At 41.9% G+C, this 15,343-nt stretch overlaps 1 protein-coding gene across 2 annotated transcripts in view; it reads right to left on the minus strand.

Moving 5' to 3' along the window:
- Window positions 1-15,343, minus strand: part of LOC309680852 (amyloid-beta precursor protein) — a 230,914-nt gene that overhangs the window by 121,588 nt on the left and 93,983 nt on the right. The window lies entirely within an intron of this gene.

The following is a 15,343-nucleotide window of genomic DNA, read 5'->3' on the forward strand; positions in this document are numbered from 1 at the left end:
GAGATTGTGCTGTCTTCAGCAGTAAGATAAAAATTTAGATGCTAATGAAATAAACAATGGTCACAGCTTCAGTACTAAAGAATAAGAAGAAACTCAGCTGACAAGAAACATGATTGATTAGACTAAAATCACTCTAATTCTGTACAATTCTGGCATTGAAATTATATAACCCCAACACCCCTCAAAGATATTTTTTGAAGGAAAAATTACAGAGTACTTTCAAGAAGTTGATACGCTGAACAGACTGGACTGTGAAAGCACATGTGATATACATGTGACAGTGACATACTCTAATGCCTGCAAATTATTAACATACATGCCTTCTAGAGGTGTCCAAAATAACATTGCAAGAGTAATGAGTTAAAATACTTTCTGGTAACCCAAAATACAAAATCTGCAGCTTCTGTTGACAAAATCTCTGCTCCCAGTGGTATCACACCCAAATCTTGCACTGAAATTTGAATAAATTTGCACCTTGTTTTTAGCTGTACTTATCTTTGTAGGGGACCATTCTGCCACATACCCACAGTCGCTCAGTACAGAAGTAATTGCTAATGCTTCAATTTAGCTAAGTACCTGAGCACGATGCAAACACACAGGTGTTTTGCTGAAGACTTACAGAGTATGTCGACTTGGCTCTCCTAGGACATACGACTTCAGAGAGAGCTGCAGTTTTAATTTGTTGGCTGTTCAAGCACGTAAAACATTCAAAGCAGTGTTTATGGCAAGTATTTCTATAAAACTGGAAAAAATACAATCCTGGAGTGCATCTTACTCCAGCGAACTAGATCCGATGCGCACAATATGCAGACAATAATGCGTGCGCCTCTGTGTCATCTATCTGACTTCTCTGATAACCCCTGCATGAAGCTACTCCATTCACCTTAACAGCCTGTAATATCGTCAGAGTATTGTGTGCGTGAATGTAGAAGACAATTAATGGTATACTTCGTTGCTCAAAAAAATTAGCCTACAAAATTTCTGCAAAAGTAACAAATACTGATGTACCCCTGAGTTACAGCCACCAAATATAAAATGGAAAGCTATAGGCCAAAAGTTCTAGGCAATGCAGCCTGGGCTGCAGTACCATTAACAGTATATGTGAGTATATAATTTTATTGAGTGTCCGATTATATCAATCAACTCGTGTCAATACACTAAAGAAATACTAGACATTTTTATATAATCAAAAGTATGGTATTAGATTTGACTTTTATATACAAAATGTGTATCTCCTTTATAAAATCATATTCCTTGAAAACACAGTAACAGCATCCTCCTGGTAACCCAACTTCTCATTTCAAAAGAGGCTCCATTTTGCAACCAATTGCTGAGTTTCACAGAAATAAACAATTCATTGGAACAAGTTCCCCTCTGGTTTTCAGAAGGAAAGAAGGAGCTGGGGAGAAGGGTGGTTGTTTAATGTAACAGTTCTTCATTTTACAGTATTAAAATGAAATATTTAGGGTTGTGAAAATCTGGGCAATAGTAATCACTCGCAGCTTTGCATGTATTTCCTATTGCCTTCAATTACATTTGTTATTACAAATTAAATTTAATTCTGCTCATTATTTACACACACACAGAGCTCAGGCCCTGGAAAGTTTTTTCATTCATTTCTTTACCACGATTAATGAAGTTTAAATGCAAAGCTTTGAACTTTTTTTCTTTTTTTGTTGTTGTTAAAAATAAATTTAACATTCAAGTGGCAGTTTGATGAACTAAACTGAGTTCATTTGACAACTGCAACATTTATTTTGCCTGGGCTAGTCTAATAGAAACACAAGTCCATCAGAAAGAAGCGCTTCAAACACTTCTGACTCGCAGACAAGCTTCTACCTGTATCACTCCAGTACACATTTAACTTTCAGTGCTGCTGGATCATAAGCCTTTAGGGATTCTTTGCTTTTTTGAACAAGTAACCTACAGACTACACAGTGAAAACAAGTATGTGTGAAGGGAGAGCAATCTTGTGTCTCCTCAGAGAGAGGGCCAATGTGTATGGGCTCTAAAAATAAGGAAAAACTAATACTTCTGTTTGCCAGTACAAGCTGTGACTGAGGTAGTTATGCATTAGTGCGTTTTTTGGACCGATGGAGCATCCCAGCCCAGCCCTGGTTGTAATTTCCACTCTCAGGTGCTGGGATTGCAACACACAATTCAACTCCAAGATTATTTTTCCTTCCAATACAGCAACACAACAACTGGCACCGCTCCGGGCTGCCCTCAACACCCTGCCTGCGAGGGTCAAGTTGGACAAGCATTTGCCCAGGCAGCAGCACTGCCTTAAAAAGCCTCCCTGGCCCCACACTGTCCCCTCATCCCTACCAGCATGCTGCTCCCATGCCAGGGGCAAGCCATGGCTAAACCACAACCGTGTCATGGACAGACAAGCTTGCAAACTTTATACCAAATCCACACCACGAAACGTTGATATTATTACCACCAACAACATTACCTCTGTCAGGCTTCTATTTATCACTTTCTCTTTTATTTTACAATTACAGCATCATTTAGGTTAGGAAAAAAGATCAAGTCCAACTGTTAACCTGGCACTGCTAAGTCCATGACCAAACCATCTCCCTAAGCGCCATATTTACATGTCTTTTAAATACCTCCAGGGATGGTGACTCAACCACTTCCCTGGGCAGCCTGTTCCGATGCTTGATAACCCTTTCTGTGAAGAAATTTTTCCTAATACCCAATCCTAAACTTCCCCTGGTGCAACTTGAGGACATTTCCTCTCATCCTATTGCTTGTTACTTGAGAGAAGAGACCGACCCCCACATCACTACAACCTCCTTTCAGGTAGTTGTAGACAGCGATAAGGTCTCCCCTCAACCTCCTCTTCTCCAGGCTAAACAACCCCAGTTCCCTCAGCCACTCCTCGTAAGACCTGTTCTCCAGACCCCTCACCAGCTTTGTTGCCCTTCTCTGGACAAACTCCAACACCTCTGTGTCCTTCTTGTAGTGAGGGGCCCAAAACTGAACACAGTGCTCAAGGTGCAGCCTAATCAGTGCCAAGTACAGGGGGACGATCACTTCCGTAGTCCTGCTGGCCACACTATTCCTGATACAGGCCAGGATGCTGTTGGCTGCCTCGGCCACCTGGGCACACTGCTGGCTCATATTCAGCCGGCTGTCCACCAACACCCCCAGGTCTCTTTCTGCCAGGCAGCTTTCGAGCCACTCTTCCCCAAGTCTGTAGCACTGCACAGGGTTGTTATGACCCAAGTGCAGGACCTGGCACTTCACCTTGTTGAACCTCATACCATTGGCCTCGGCCCATTGATCCAGCCTGTTCAGATCCCTCTGTAGAGCCATCCTACCCTCAATACTCCCACCCAACTTGGTGTTGTCTGTGAACTTACTGAGGGTGCAGTCAGTCCCCTTGTCCAGGTCGTTGATAAAGATATTCAAGAGGACTGCCTTCTTCAGCATCTCTTGTATTTTGATTACAGTTGTACATCTGTGCTCTGCTGAAGTACTCTAATAATGGATCACGATGGCACAATTTGCCTTTTGGTAAGCTCATAAATCACTGAACTCCCTCAAGCAATTCAACACACAATTATAACAGTTCCTCTTTTTCCAGTAGCTGCTTACCTAACTCTTGCAGGGAAGTACTAGATAAAATCAGATCCCTCTCGTTTGTGGGTTTTTGACATGTCTGGAACAGGAATTCTGGGCAGAGATCATGTTACCATGTTAGAAAAACCCACCCTGTGAGTACAATTCTTGAAAGCCAATGACCTGAAGGCCAACAATCCACTGCTCGCCCTTTTGAAAATAAGTTGCTTGTTTATAACTCAAATCTATGTTCTTTAAAAGCAACATTTAAGTTGCTGTATCGATTCTCTACACATCATTGACACACCAATTGTATCAATGTAGTAAGTCCCATTTTCATTTCATTTTACAAATCTCATCTATTTTCCTAATGACAATAATCCCTTTTCTGATGCCCAATTACATTTGTAGCGGACTTCCTCATACTGCCCTATCCTGGTGTATCACAACAGAGTGGCAGTTCACATTTTTCAAAGACAGTTTTGCCCAAGATTATGATGCCACATTTTACTATTAAATAATCTTACTTCACTCAAACACATCCTCTGAAAAATACTTTTGGAGCAACAGATTTTGTGCTGTAAGACCAGAAGTTCTCATTCAGAAAATTCATTTTTCAACCCAGCAAAAACTAAAAAGAGCGTTAAGACTCAACCTCTAATAAAAGAATTAGGATTATAGTGAAGGCATCTGATCACACACTTTTTTAAATCTTCTCTAGGAAGAAAAAGGCTCAGCAAGTGGGCACACGTGTAAGAAGATGACTGCCTTATCTGTTTAAATGGCAGATATGATATCAGGGCAAAGTAATTCAAAATAAAAATATTACACCCCGTGTGAAACAAAGTCCTGATCAGCAGATTTTCCATCCACTGCATAAAACAGATGGGAGCTGAGGATCCATCCAGCATTTCACAAAAACAGAGCAAAGATAAGACGATAAAGGTAATAAAACGAAATCCGTGACAAAACCAAACACCTGCTAGCAGATGGCTGCAGATGGTTAGGATCCCAACCAAAAAATAAGCATGTTCAAATTATGTTCAGAGAAGTACTTTCAAACAAAGCCAGTGCTAAATTTTGCATGAGGAGGCACCACACATACTGAGGCTCTAGGACTCAAGGCTTCATTTTCCATGTCACTGGCGAGAACAAGGCCTGGCTAAAATGAATTTACAAGCTCAAGTGTTTGCGCCACACAGATTTGAGAACATTCAGAAAAACGTGTCTCTTCTCTGTGACTTTGCATAGATTATCCTGAGCCCCCACACCCTCAGCACAGCGCAGCAAGGAGTAGAGCGACCCTGTGCCTTTCCCCATCCCGCTGCCACAGGGCTTTGCTCGGCTCAGCTCCCCGCAACACCTCTGCTAGCCCTTGTGCCTACCCAGGCACGTTTATTTATTACAGATGCCATTACACATACATTATTACATTTATTTGAGCAGCCATGCAACTTTATATAAACATCACCGTTAATAAAAGCACCTAAAGTCTTCATGTGTGAAGTCTTCTCTTATTTGTAGCTTGGCAATTAAAGGTTAGCTGCAATCTGCATCAGGGTGCAAGCCAAACTCACTGGCATCAATTGATGTGCAGAGAAATAACACTTTACTGAAAATGTTTCTTCATAAGAAGAAACTTCTTTACTGAAAATCTTTCTTCATAAGTCCAGAAAAGCAGAGAAGATGCAAACGAGCTCCATACTTTAAAAATACATTTCATTTTTCAGCAAAATGAGTTAGTAAGTACAATTATCTAGCAATATGCTGAACCAGTCCCAGAGTACTTCAAGATTTTAGACTCGGTATCTACAGATTAAGAGGGTGAGGCTGTGCCTGTCAGACGTGGTTTGAAGGAGGGTTCGCTGCCATGCCCAGCCCCTGGGGAGGGATTCCTGCCCCAGAGGAGTGGCTCTCCTCTGAACTCGGGAACAAGTCATGTTTGGCCAGACTGCTAAGTATCTTCAATCTAGTTTAAAGGATTTTAACAACCCAAAGTTAGACACACCTCTTCCTGAAACCCAGTCACCAGCCAAGAGAAAGGCAAGGTGGTGCTGATGAGACATGACACCTGTGTCCCAGCAGCTTGGACCATCTGTATTTTTCTGATGAGCAGCAACAGGCTGAACTCCTGCCCATAAAACTGCCCATAAAACTGCCCCCAAAACAGCTCTGTAAGAAAACCGCCCTCACTCCACCATTTTATCTATCTGTAACCTCTGGCACAAATTTCAGTAAGAGACCCATGGCACGGCAGATGGACAGCAATGCAGACCCAAATTTGAAAGGCACGATCACAAGTGAAAGCATGACCTGTGCAGCCATCTCTGGCGCATGAGGTGGGAACAGCTTCAGTCTTCTAGGGGCTCAGCCAAAACCAACACTGACCCCATTAACATGTCTCTGTATTGCCCCTTTCATCTTAATAAAGTTCCGAGAAGTTACTTCCCATAACTATAGCTTTTTTCTATTATTATTTTTTGAGAAAAGCCACCCACTATGTTTTAAGCATCTAAAAGTAAGGCCAGTGATTCTCCAACAGATGTTTTCACAGCATCAAAGCAAATGCCTACCGCTTTAGTATTTCTTCTGCTTCAAAGTCCTTGAATGCTTCTGTATTCCTGCTTTCAACCAAACTTGAAAGGGTAGAGAATACACCCAGTAAAGTGTTTTATTGTTCTGTTATTTAGCAACAAATACACCCTGACGCAACAACTCTCAAGTAAACGTCTTCACTATTTGCAACATTTATCTGTTTATTAGACTACAAAAGACAATAATTGCAGATGAACAAAGCTCTCCTATTAGATTAAAAACTAACTGGTAATTCTAGCTGCACTACACCTTAGCATCCTGATGATCTTACAACGATTTTGAAAAATCCTAACAACTAATGTACTTTTCACAAACACTGCGTTTGCACGCAATGTGTGACCATACCAGGGACCAAGGTAAAAGAAAATCCACTGTAATGCTAAATATCCATATAAGTACCACAACAAAGGGCCCCAGTCTTGATCTATTACCTGTACTACTGCAACTTTTGGAAAGTCCAAATACCTCACACAAAACTCGAGTCAAAGGGCTAACATCCTTTAGGTACAATCCATCAAAGTACATTGTCCAGATGAAATAATGAAGTATATACTGAGAACTATACCTGTAATTCACAGTGTTTATTATGTCTGCATTTTTGTAAGATACTATACATAAAAAAGGATTATTCTCAAACCTTCTTCCTCCTTCCTCTGTAGCTCTTTGATCACAGACATAAATGGAATTTCTGCTCACTTTGCCACTTTTTTGCTTGTATGCATTTTCTGATAAAATTGTCTTACTTTCCAGACAGAACGCAAACACCATTCAGATTTGATGCATTATGCCAATAACGGATACACCTGTTTACATGCAAAAAGATTCAAATACACATCATCACACACTGGCATCTTTATAGACAAAGCATATAAGCATTCCTTAAAAGTCTGCAACACTTCAACGGTTCATTGAAGCATTAAGTTCATCTACTTCTCTCCTTTTTATCAAATGTCTCCCCCATCTTCAAGGAAAAATCTTGCTGGGAGTACCGTAAGATGCCTCTTCTGTTTCTCTCTTATGCATTAATACAATAAAACAGAACTGTGCTAATGCCCATTACCTCAACATCATGGGTTATGTTGTGTGCTGGAATTCCTCCTCCTACCTCATCTTCCTAACAGGCTCATGAAGTAAAAAAAAGATCCTCCCAGAACTTGTTATCAGCGTGACCAGCAGCAAAGGTCATAACAAAAAGGCTATCTGAAGGGCTTCCCTTTTAGTTTGCTTTCCCTAGGCACCAACCACTCACACTAGCAAACTTTCTTGCCCTGCACCACCTATCAAAATGCAGCCTCTCAAACATGATTTACCAAGAAACAGGCCCAAAAGCAGGAAGCCAAGCCCACTCGGGAAGTAAGGATTGAGTTTCAGGATTGAGTTGCTCTCACTTCCAATCCCTGAAGTACACCAATTACTTCTGCAAAACTTCTGCCACAAATGAGAGAGTATTTCTTGCAGACACAGCCCCCTCCCTCCCAATTATATAATCCTGCCTAATTTCTTGGAAATGGTGAGTTAGGAAACAGCAGGACTAATAAAGTCTAGAGATGTCACTCTGGATAGCTTGAGTCCGTCCTGCCTCAGTCACAGAGCTCTGACATGACGCTGCCCAAGCAAAAATCTTTTCCCCTCCTCCCACATCAGGCTTATTTGTTTATTGCTTCTTTCCTCTCTCTTCTCTGCACCCCCAACAGATTTTTCAGATCCACTTTTTATTTTTCACTCCATCATTGCAGTAATCCTGTTTAATAAATCTGTAACAAGACACGGTCACCTGCTTTAAGGGCTGGTTAACAGGTTAGGGACTGAAGCCCAGATGCTTACAGTGGAAAAAAGATTATGAAGTTAAGGATGCCACCTGTGGGTGCTTGCCACAGGGTCATTTGGTGGGGTTTTTTTTTAGTGTTTTTTTTTTTTTTTTCCAGCTGGGTGGGGTGGTGTATTTTGGGGATTCCAGGTCCCATCCTAAACTGACAGCAATATGTCTAGCTAAACCAGATCTTCTACAGTGCTATAAATAGAGCAGGGAGTGAAAAGCTGGAAGGTGCTGGAAGCCAAGGCAAGTTAGAAAAGACTGCTTGATTCTGCATACAGAGTAGCAGAGGGAATTATTGCGTTCCTCAAATGGGAGGACAGAATAACCCAATAATTTGTTGGAAGTTGCTTGATCTCCAGAAATCAGTAATATTCATAGAAAGGAATAATCTTGAAGAAAGACTAGTACTAGAAAACTCTACGGAATAGGTTTTAAATGTGAAAGGCTTAATGAGACCATTTTGTGAAGATTTAGTAAGATTTTGTCAAGATTCCCCAAGCAGAATCCTGGGACAGTGAAAATTATTTCAAGCATCCTGGGCCACAGCCAAGTAACGAGAGAAAAAAAAAAAATTAGGAGGGAAATAGGACAGCGGTACCTTCAAAGATAACAGCACTTGTACTCCACAAAAATGTATGTGCACGCAGGCTGTTTACACAGCACTGTCTGGAAGATGCAGTTATATGCCTGCCATTACACGCCAGCTGCCTTTCTGTTTGGGAAGCATCCTGTCCCTGTTTAGCTTTTTACAGCAAGCTACAGTAAAAGAAGCACAGAAATATTGTTCCTCAAATCACCGACTACCTCAGTCTGGAAAGAAAATGCAAGGGACAAGAGATCAGAGTATCTTGACCATCCATGCCCCCAAAAGTTGTTGTGGAAACGAAACCTGAAATGTTTTCTTCATAAATACTCTTCTCCTTCAAAACAGTTGAATTCTTTCTCTTCCACACTTAAGTGCACACATCTCTGTCAAGTACTTAGAGTGATGTGTGAGGTGTAGGGGTGCAAGGAATGGTAAATGAAAGAGAAAATCAAAAGATTTCTGAACCCCACCTTGTATGGTTAGGACCTCCTACTACCAGGATGATGCTGCAGAAAAGACTCTGGGTATTTGGGATTCCTTCTTTTAGCAAGATAAGATTCCCCTGGTCCCACGCCCCTTTTTGTGACAGTGCTGTAATACAGAGCAATTCTCCATCACCCAGTGTTTAAATCCACCAAAGGCTTTTTGTTTTCTACATCCAATTCTTTTCACAATGCTTAGCTAATAAAAGCCATCATCAGGCATGCCCCAGGACCTCAAAGTCATTAGCTGCTGAGTCAACAGGTAAAATACAAAGTATACAACCACAGAGACCAAAAAGTATTTGGGGAACTGGCTGAACAAAGGTTTTCTTCTTAAGGAGGCACTTTTTCCAAGAACCCTTTCACTAGAGGTCAAAAAAACAACATCTGGACTCACTAGCCCAGGAAGTCTCAAGAGGAGCAAACACAAACCTTGGCCTCATCATACATACCGGTGCTGCACATGTTCTTGGTAAAGGAGTGCCTTTACTTCAAGAAAGGACCTATTTCATTCAGGACAGTAAGAGGGTGTTGGTACACAGCCGAAACAGTCTTTATACCAGAATCACCAGTTCAGTGTTGAGACACCGTTAATGGAAAAAAAATCAGGGATACTAAGAAAAAGCCTCAGATGGGGAGAATTATTTTACTGAAATACATTCTTTTCATCATATTCAGGCTCTTTTTTTTTTTATATAAAGGATGTTTTGATTTTTTCGTGTGCATTTCAAAATATTCATTGCTTCCTGCCTTGTAATCTTCTGACTTTTCTGAGAATCCCTTTATTCCTTGCATTCACGTACTTAAGTCCTCTCCCAATTATGCATCTCTTTCATGACTGATGAGCTCCTTTACAGTTCTGCTCACATCAGTGCCAGGTGGGACATTCAATAGTAGATAGAGCATGGCATGAGTCAAGCACCAAACAAATACCAAAAAAGTCTGTAGAGGGAGAAGTTGCTTGTGAAAGCCAGCACAGGTCGCTCGCAGAACAAGTGCTCTTGGCAAGTAACAGAAACCGGCAGAGCTGCACTGGATACCACTTGGTCACGTCTTCCATCAACTGGTCCTCCACCTCCTGCCCCTGCCACTGGTGGGGGAACTGCCTGCCTCTCCCATGCTCTATGTTCATGAGGAGAGATGGAGACACGTGTGCCAAGGTTTGTATTCAGCAATCACAACATGGAAAGAAGAACGGTAAGGAAAAGTTGAGGAGGTGTGGTTTCCTCATTTTATGATACAGGATCAACACATCTTTCCCCAGACAAAGTGCTTTTTAATTTACAGGAGCTTTTGAGTTTCAGGTGTGAGTGCTGGATGTCTTCAGGGCTATCTCTTGCAACACAAAGGAGCTTCCCCATCAACAAACACCAGTTAGACAACAAATAAAGTAAATCCACCTTGTTCAGTTTTAACTGTTTTCAATCTGTATGTGAAACAGTTTATCTAAAATAGGAAAGTCGTTAACCATACCCAGGCTTACTCAAGGTAACATTCACTCTTCTCTGTACTCCGTTAGATTTTAATAAAGTGTCCCAGTTTGAGGTAAAACAGAACCAATTTTGTTCAGTAACTTCGCTTCTTAGCTGGGCCTCTTCTAACTACTGAAATTAACTGCATATTGTGCAGACAGTGTTCACTCTCTCAGAGTGATAAGACCAATTGTTTATAGGTGATGCCCAGGCATGGGATGCCAAACCAGGACATAAAGTTAGTTTTCCAAAATTGTCAGAAGAGAACAAAAGCTAGCAGCTTTTAAAAAATAAAAAGCTTTCCAAAACGCTTTTCAGAAGTTATTAACACAATTGCACACTGATTTTATAAATAAAGATGTCTGATACTGCAGGATCAATTTTAATGCTCTTCCTTATATTTAAATATCAACTATAACTTAATTGTATTTCTCAAAAGCGGATACATTCCAAATCTTAAGGAATTGCGTCTTTGTGAATCTTATTTTTCTCCCCACTACCTTCAGATTTTTAAAAGGTATCATATGGCTGAATTTCAAAACAGATTCTGCTTCATAAATGCTACCAAATGCAAGAATTTTAACACTCTAGCTATTAATATCACGTTCTGCTGCTGCCGGGATGCACGACAAGCTGCACGTTGGTTGTTAGTGTTTGTGCTCCCTCTCTCACAGCAGGCAGCAGACATGTTTTGCAGCAAGATCTGCAAGTGCAAATATCCTCCCTTCCGCCTGAAGTGACACTTAATGCACTTCATTATGCAAGATGCACTTGGAAAACGGGCTCTGAAATGGAAACAGCGTACAGTAAGAAGTAATTGGATTAATTAATTCATTATTGACCTATGTATTTGTACTAGTGACTTGCTAAAGACACCAATCAAACAGTAAGATGGCACAAAGATAGGACGCTTGGAAATAATTCAGCACAACTGGGACCAGAAATCCCACTGTGCTTTGCATTATTATACGATGAGATGTTTCTCATACACAATTCTTAGTAATTGAGGTAAAGCATCTGGCATTAGGAGTAAGGCTAGAGAAGGCCCTAATAGTCACTGATGTCTAGAGGGAGTAAGGACCATAAGCCCACAGATAAGTGGAAAGAATGAAAATGTTAGACGCCTCTAAGGTTTGGCCATCAAAAGCCATTTCAAATACCAGGATTCCAATGAGGAATATACCATTTTAAACAAATAAACGTTCACTTCAGTAAGACTTCAGCTTTGGGTTGTTTTTTTTTTTTTTTTGTTTTGTTTTTTTCACCATTCCTAAGCACCTTCATACTGCATGTTTCTCTCTAAAAATTTGGATTCTTTTTACTTCAGCAGTAATTTAATTCAGTTGTTGCTCTCTCTCTCTCTCTTCTGGCAAAGAACAGAAATCACTATGAAATCAGGTTCAGGAAGTAATTGTTTCTGCAATACCATCTTGTGCAAAGGCTCTGATGAGTGAATAAATAACTCCACAAGCAGCAGTTGAAGATCAACTTAGCAGAAATACCTTGCTGATTATTAACCACCTAAGCAATCACTTCCCATAACACCACCGAGCCCTGAATACTCTATGTGCCAAGACATAACTTCTTCTCAAATTGCTACCGTCTGTGGGCAAAGGACTTCACTGTATTACCAGAGATGTGGGAAAATAAGAAACCACTTTCAGGCTTTGCAAAGTTTACAGGTAACCGGATTAACAACTACCCGACAAAAAGTGGTTTTGCTCTACACAGACTAAAGCCTCTACTCATTTTGCAGGAAGGATGGCAGCGTCATCTGGCAGCTCAGCTACAAGGCAGCTGGGATGGGACAGCTTGGGAAAAAGAAAAGAGCCGAGTCGGGGATAGTAATTCAAGGAAGCTAAAAGATAGGGTACTGCACCCGGGGAGGAATAACCCCATGCTTCAGTACAGGTTGGGGGCTGACCTGCTGGAGAGCAGCTCTGTGGAAAGGGACCTGGGAGTCTTTGTGCACAACAAGTTGACCCTGGTGGCCAAAAAGGCCAATGGCATCCTGGGGTGTACCATAAAGAGCATGGACAGCAGGTCAAAGGAGGTCATCCTCCCCTTCTGCCTTGGTGAGGCCACATCCAGAGTACTGTGTCCAGTTCTGGGCCCCCCAGTTCAAGAAGGACAGGGAGCTGCTAGAGAGGGTCCAGCAAAGGGCTACGAAGATGATCAAGGGACTGGAGCATCTTTCTTATGAGGAAAGGCTAAAAGACCTGGGTCTATTTAGCCTGGAGAAGAGAAGACTGAGAGGGAATCTTATCAATGCTTATAATTATGAAAAAGGGAGGGTGCCAGGTAGATGGGAACAGTCTTTTTTCAGTGGTGCCCAGTGATAGGACAAGAGGTAACGGGCACAAACTTGAACACAGGAAGTTTCATCTGAACGTGAGGAAGAACTTCTTTCCTTTGAGGGTGGCAGAGCGCTGGAACAGGCTGCCCAGAGAGGTGGTGGAGTCTCCCACTCTGGAAACATTCAAAAGCCACCTGGACGCCGTCCTGTGCAACCTGCTGTAGGTGACCTTGCTCTGGCGGGGGGGTTGGACTAAATGATCTCCAGAGGTACCTTCCAACCCTGACCATTCTGTGATTCTGTGATAAGCAGTCAGGTAAACTAAATGCAACATTACATTCTGCATTCAGCAAGCACCACTTTAGAAATAAAATACAAATTATAAGCAAGGGACTGAAACACCATTATTTCTTCATGTAAAGACAGTTCTGAATGGCTAGTAAGCCATTTTTTTAAGTATTACCGCAACAGAGAACTCCCTGAAACTTGTCTACAGCTATTACATACCGGTTCTCCAAAGAAAGCCTTCAAGGTCAGCAGCCTCAAGTTGTTTGATTTATAAGATAGATTCCAATAAAAGGTTCAAAGCAAAATCTGAGTCTGAGGAAGGTTCCTGGCGTCTGGAAAAAGGCAGAAGCTTTGCAAGAAAAATGCTTTGGGGAATTACAGGCCAGTCTGCCTCACTTCAGTTTCTGGGAAAATCATGGATGGAGTCCTATTGAAAGCCACTTCCGGGCACATGGAGACGATGATGATTTGCAATAGCCAAACCAGATTTAACAAAGATATATCATGCTTGATCAACTTGACCTCTCTTCTAGGATGAAACGGCAAGATCAGCAAGTAAGAATAAAGCAACAGATACCATCTACCTCAATTTTAGCAAGCAATTCAACAAATCCTCCCTCTTGCAAAATCTTGTATCCAAGCTGGGATGTTATGGTTTGGGTAGGTGGACTGCCAGTTGGGCGAAAAACTGACTATGCGGTCAAGCTCAATGGGTAGCGGCTCATGGTTGTACTCCCCCTGGAAGGAACTAATGAGTAGAATACCCCAGGGCTTCATTTTGGCACTTGTTTTGTTTAATGTATCTATCGATGATATGGAGGAGACAACAGAACATACCCTCAAAAAGTCTGCAGATGACCCCAAACTGGGGGGGAGGAGGGGGCAATCAACACAATTGCAGGCAGAGCTGCCATTCAGAGCAACCTAGACAGGCTGGAGGTGTGAGCCAACAGGAACAAATGCCAAGTCCTACCCCTGGGAAGGAATAAGCCCTGGGAATGATACAGGCTTGGGACATACAAACTGGGGAGTAGCTCTGCAAAAAAGGCTCAGCTGGGGCCAACAGCAAGCTGGGCACAAGCCAGCTGTGTGTCCTGACAGCAAAGATGGCCAACGGTGTTATGTCCTGGGCTGTACAAACAGAAGCACATACAGTAGGTTGAGGGAAGTGATTAACACCTTTTACTTGGCACTCATTAGATTGCATCTAGAATACTGCATCCAGTTTTGGGCATCCCAGTACAAGAAACATATTGAACTGGAATGAGTTCAGCAGAGGATGGTCGAAGGGGCTGGAGAACTTGGCCTATGAGGAGAGACTGAGGGAGTAGGGCTTGTTCAGCCTGAAGGACAAAAGGCTTCAAGGGAGCTAATACCTGCCTGCTCATCCCTATGGAGGCATCATCAAGACAACAAAGTGAGCAGCTTCACAAGAGCTGCGCTGCAAGGAGAAAGAGTGGCCATAGTCTGATACAGGAGAGGTTCCTACCAGGTATGGGTGGGAGGGGAATCACAAGGATAAGTATAGGGGAAAAAGCTGCCAAGAGGCAAAGAGGTTGTAGAATCTCTTGACCTTGTAGGTTTTCAAGACCACGTCAGACAAAGCCCTGAGTAGCCAGTCAAAACACAGTATCAGCCCTGCCTTGAGTCGCAAATTGGACACTGGAACTCCACAGGTCCCTTTCAACATGAGTGACCCCACGATTCTATCCATCCCTTAAGTCTTCTCCACCTCCCCATATGCTAGCAAACAAAAACAAAGTTGCACCAATGCTTGAAGTCATTTCAGTCACAGTGGCCTTCAAAACATCATTATTCTGTACCCTTCATGCGACCTACTGTTCAGGTTTTTGAAGTTGTTGCAAATTACAGTATCATCAAGAAAGCAGTGCCTTGTCTAGTTCACAGGCACCTTCACATATTCTGTATGATCACAGAAGATTAACTGAATAGCTTGTTTTTCTGTTATCTAGCCCAAACAAGGGTGATAGCCGAGTCAACTTTACAGACAGACAAAATGAGAGGCACACTCTCTGTATCACACACTGGAGTCTCCTGTTTACCGAACAGGTTTCTCGCACCACCTTCTGCTGGCTAATGAGGAAGACAGTACATTAGATTAGACAGATCACCTGCCATACTAGGTATATAAATTTTTTTGACTCACTCCACATATTAGAAAATAGTTTTTATAAAAATCAATGCAAATGCAATTTCTGGTTTTTAATATTAAACACA

The sequence above is a fragment of the Vanellus vanellus genome (assembly GCF_965231255.1).
Source record: "Vanellus vanellus genome assembly, chromosome: 1".
NCBI lineage: Eukaryota > Metazoa > Chordata > Aves > Charadriiformes > Charadriidae > Vanellus > Vanellus vanellus.